General features: G+C 43.4%; 1 long non-coding RNA gene across 1 annotated transcript; it reads left to right on the top strand.

Annotated features, from left to right (window-relative positions):
• Positions 1-290: 290 nt before the first annotated feature.
• Positions 291-4,496, top strand: LOC138915509 (uncharacterized). The gene is made up of 3 exons (XR_011421539.1): positions 291-464; positions 621-749; positions 3,937-4,496. It is a non-coding gene; the product is annotated as an uncharacterized lncRNA (long non-coding RNA).
• Positions 4,497-5,287: the final 791 nt, after the last annotated feature.

Below are 5,287 nucleotides of genomic sequence, written 5' to 3'. Positions count from 1 at the left end.
AGCAGTGATGCTTGAGTATGACGTAAAAAGTTATGTTAGTAGATGGGAAGGTGCAATGGTCCAAAACTGTTGCTTTGCAGGAGGAAAACAACATCACATCTTTTTCCTCCGTTCCAATTGTTGGAAACTGTAGAGGTATAAGTGGAAGATTTGAAAGTAAGATCATGTACCAAATATCCAGTGGAGGATTTCAAAATTGACTATAGTGGGGTCATTTTAAAATGGAGTTGGTGATGCCTCTCCAGAGAAACTGCCTTGCTGTCTTGAACCTTGGACTGGGCCAAACCTTTGGACTGGGCCAAAATGGCAAATGTTTTCCAAGCAATTGCTTGAAAAGTCAGCAGGAGAATGGACGTGCTGATCACAAAGATTGAGGACTGTGGACTTTCTGGAGATGGAATCAGTAGTCAATCAATGTTTAGCCAAGACTAGCTCTCTGCCTCCAACTCCAGCTAAAATTCTTTGTAATACAATCTCTCTTCTTTGCCTTTAAAAGCCCCTGACTTTCACTCCTTAACGGGACACTATTTGGGTTTCTACTTGAATCTGTGCTCCCTGAACTGCAATGCTTTGATTTCATATAAAAGCTTTGCCTCTTAAATTGGTTTCTGTTTTTGCAGGTTGACAAAGACAAGCCATTAAAAAAAAAGTTCCTGTGGGTCCTAAATGGACTAGAGTTGATGCTCCAGCTTAGATCCTGAGGAAGATGCCCCAAGAAGATACTCAAATTCTTCTGCTTTGTGCATGAGGTAGAGGACAGACACAGATTGGTTACCTGGGGAATTTGGGGTTCTGTGAAAATACTGGCTGAGTTTTGTAATTGTGATTTCTAAATTTTTATTACTTTCATTTTCCAAAAACTCTGCAGTGAGGTTGTCTGTAGATGTTTTAGTTATTTGCAGGGGTGCTACAGAAGAGCTGGTGGTGAGAACTAACGTATTCCACAAAACGGAGTGGAGAGTGCAAGTAAACTGAAATTGACACAGTTCTGTACAAAATATCGCAGGTCCATACGCTGTTTTGTTGATTACACAGAGATGGGCTTAGAACTACCGCGGTGAGCCCTTTTGAATGAAGGGAGTACTGACCTAGCCTTACTTCTCTGTGCTTCAGGTTCCTGAAATGCTATATTTTTTGCACCCCAAATTGATAAAAGCAAGTACCTACAAGTGCCTGATGTTGCTTGGAAGAAGGGAAATACTTTAACACAAGGCTTCTGTAAGGTAGCATGTGAAAAGACTTTGTAAATTCTAAACACTTAATTTAAAATCATTTTGGTTTTAAACATTTCCTTGGGGTGATTGTTTTTCTTTAAGTGTCATATCTTAATGCTCTAGATGCGATTTCTTCCTTGGGTCCTCCTTTCAGGCCTCATACAAGGAGACTAGCAATTGTCCCCTTTCTGCACATCTTGGTTGCAAACAATGTCCTCACCCTCCAAAAGGATATATGATAAAGTTGTGATTAGCAGTTCCCCAGTGAGCTATGCTATGAACTAGGGTCTTTATTCTTTTACCCCACCAACAGCGTTTCTTAGATGGAGATGGTTTACAGTTCCATCTATTTCTTCTTTTTTTTTTTTTTAAAGATTGGCCCTGAGCTAACATCTGTTGCCAATCTTCTTTTCTTCTTCTTCTCCCCCTCCCCCTCCTCCCCCCCCTCCTCCCCCTCCTCCCCTTCCTCCCTCCTCCTTCCCCCCTCCTCCTCCCCCGCCGCAAAGTCCCCCAGCACATAGTTGTATATTTTAGTTGCAGGTCCTTCTGGTTGTGCTGTGTGGGACACCACCTCAGCATGGCTTGATGAGCGGTGCCGTGTCCATTCCGAGGATCTGAACCGGCAAAACCCTAGGCCACCGAAGCGAACTTTCCACTTGGCCCTGGGGCCGGCCCCATCATCTGTTGCTTCTTGTTTGGATTTGTGGGCACAGAAGCGTACATCATACCAGCCCTCCCTTGTATTTACCATTTTCCTGTGAGGAGGGTTAGCAGAATATCACGTATCATAAGGAGAGAACTCCCATCTGGCAGTCTCTTCGCTTGTGGCACAAAAGCTGCCAGAGTAGGAAACAGAGCACGGGGGAGCAGCAAGGCAGGTGTGGTCCAAGGCATGTGAGGGGGCCCCTACAGCCATGCAGCCTGGTCCTGAGACCCTGCTACATGGAGATCTCCAGCTAAGAAACCAGGTATTTTAGTTACCTGTTAGCTCTTAGGTTTGTGCAGATGATATGTTTTTTTTTTTAAAGATTGGCACCTGAGCTAACAACTCTTGCCAATCTTCTTTTTTTTTTTTTTCCTGCTTTTTCTCCCCAAATCCCCCCAGTACCTAGTTGTGTATTTTAGTTGTGGGTCCTTCTAGTTGTGGCATGTGGGACACCGCCTCAGCATGGCCTGATGAGCAGTGCCGTGTCCACGCCCAGGATCCGAACCAGCGAAACCCTGGGCTGTGGAAGTGGAGCGTGCAAACTTAACCACTCGGCGGTGGGGCCAGCCCCAGATGATGTGTTTTTAGTTTCATTTTGATTAATAATAATAATATATATTTGTTGGGTTTACAAAACATTTTTCCTTATGTTATTTTATTGGGTCCTTTCAATGACTCTAGGATGTATTTACCATCATTTTACAGGGTGATGGCAAAGAATTGAGGTTCAAAGAAATGAAACAATCCAAAACCATATAAGCCAGTGAATGAGAAAACCAGGACTGGTATTCAGGTTTTTTGATTCCAAATTCTGCCTTCTTTCTATGACAACCACCCTCTCTCTTATTACCATGATGATTTTAAATAAACTGAAACTTGGGGCCGTGTTCAATTTCTAAGAATGGATAATGGATATTTTTGGAGGACGTAGCATGTGCCGGGCGTTGTGCTTTGTGGTTTACTGAATGATTTCACTGAGTCCTCACACAAACCACTGTGAGTCATTGCCCCCATTTCACAGATGAGGATGTCAATAACTTGACCCAAGTCGCGTGGCTTGTAAATGGCAAAGCCGGCATTTGAACCCAAGTCTTGGACTCTGAAGCTCAAGCTCTTGACTACAGCATTGTGTTGCCTCCCTGAGATCTGGTTTAATCTTGATGACATTGAGAATGGCCTTTGAAGCCAGAAAGTGAGAAATCGGAGGGCGGAGTCCCATAGGTGCCTGGAAAACATAGTAATGGATCCTTGAAGAACTCAGGGCAGGCAGGGCTCGCTCAGGCTCGTGTAACCTGATCTGCTGATGCAGGAGAGCCTGTGATGGGCTGTGCTAGGGTGAAGCCTAGGGCCTTGGAAAGACTTGTGGCTTTTACTGTTCTTCCTTTTACAGGCAATTAGAAGACAGAAGGGCTGCTTAGGAAACTGTAAACTCCTGAGCTGATTTTAAAATGTCCAAGGATAAGCTGCCATGTCTGAAAGTAGACAAAATATAATTCCATACCTCTGATTAGCCCCTTCTTTACGTGGCTGTAGTGCTAGAGAAAAATGACAGTACCTTTTTTGCGGGGGGCGGGATTTAAAAATGAGTACTGTCTTAGATTATATCTTGTGTATGTGTGCTTTTTAAAAAGGGAAGTTGCTTCTCTCACTCCAAATATAGTCTCATTATTACAGCAACAAAGAGCTCCAGCACTAAGTTATTGCACCAGTTATGTTTTGGAGTGTCGAAGAAGGGAGGAGAAGCATTTGGATTTAGAAAATTAAGGAATACAAATTCCCATTTGTAGGGTGACTATATGATTTATTGTGCCAGCCAGGATGCTTCTGAGAGTAAAAGAGGGCGCTATGCCTAGTTATACCAGGACAACAGCCTAGATTGCCACTGTCCCAGAGCAACAGGACATATGGTCACCCAGCTTTCCTGAGTCATGTTTTGCAAGGAAGGGGTTTCTATAAGCTGAATGCCATATGTTGTCAATTATTACCTTCCCACCCCACTGCTTTTTTTTTTTCCAGATGAGCCACACAGTTATCCAGGGATCATCTAGATATAGAGATACCATTCACTGTCCTACTACTCTGACATCATCACCAGGCTGTCCTGGCTCTTACTTCTTTGGCACACAATGCAGAGAAGGACCTGCCTGCTGAGTGTGCAGCCTAAGGAGGAGAGCCAGTGCGCAGCACGCTGTGCTGGCTCAGGGAAGTCAGAAGTCACAGGCTCAACCCTTGGCCTGGCTCCTTTCCACGTGGGAGAACTTCGAGAATTTACTTTTCTTCTGGGAACTTCAATTTTCCGTTCTGTGGTATGGGCATAATGGTAATAGCAATCTGTCTTTTGAGTTTTTTGTGAGGATCAAAGAGCAGACAGGCATGATAAACAGTATAGCATTATACAAAGGTTGGTTGGGAAGTGTTGCTTTTACTCTCAACCAACTGCGGAACAAGTTATTTCACCTTTGTCAGCCTCCTTTTTCCTTATCTGTAGAAAAGGGAGCATTGTATCTACTTCTCCAAAAGATTGATTAAATACGTAGAGTACCTACTCTAAATAAACATGAATTAGCTTCTCTTTAAATTGGGCTGTGACTGGAACTTTGTAACTGAGTGATAATTCGATTCTTTTTCTCAGTATAGATGTCAAGGGGATGGGCGCTCACGGTCTTAAATGCCCCACTTCAGGCAAAGGAACTCTGGTAGGCTGTATGGACCACTGCGAGTGGCTCCAAGGCAGGAGTGCGGATGCTGGCTGGTGCAGAAGATGGCAGTGGCAGGAGAATTCAGGGGACAGGCTCAGGAGTGGCAGACTGTGAGCCTGCCAAGAAACAGCACAGGGAGCGCCTCCCCTCACACTGCTAAAAATACTGCGGGGAAAGTAATTTCTCTGTTCCTATTTTAGAAATCAGAGGCAGAGCCACCATATTCATGTTTGGATTCTGGTCAGCCTTCTGGTTTAAGTTTTCAATTTCAAGAGAGATTTTTCTGGGGAGAGTTAAAACAATCTCTGTAGAGTTTCAGAATCGAAATTTGAAAATGCCGTTAAGGAAGATTAATGTGTTGGGCATTATTTACGTAATTACTAGCAATTTTTTAGAAAGGTTTTATTAGAGACAATCAAGATGTTTTAGTGACAAAATCCTTCCGGCTGTGTGCTTTCCTATGAAAGTCAATGATTATATATAGTTACATAATTTTTATTTAACTGAAGATAGATTTATAAAAGGATATTTTCCTCTTTCTCTTCCTTTTCTTCTTAATTTTCCATTGCTGCCTTCTTTTCCTTCCTTCCTCTTCTGGAACCTTCCTTCTATGCCTTGTTTTCCCTCCCTCCTTCCTTCCTTTCTCGGTGACTTGTCCACACTGGGAT

Source organism: Equus caballus, chromosome 9, assembly GCF_041296265.1.
Source record: "Equus caballus isolate H_3958 breed thoroughbred chromosome 9, TB-T2T, whole genome shotgun sequence".
Lineage (NCBI taxonomy): Eukaryota > Metazoa > Chordata > Mammalia > Perissodactyla > Equidae > Equus > Equus caballus.
Note: the sequence above shows the minus strand (reverse complement) of the source record. Positions and strands in the feature narration are given on the sequence as shown.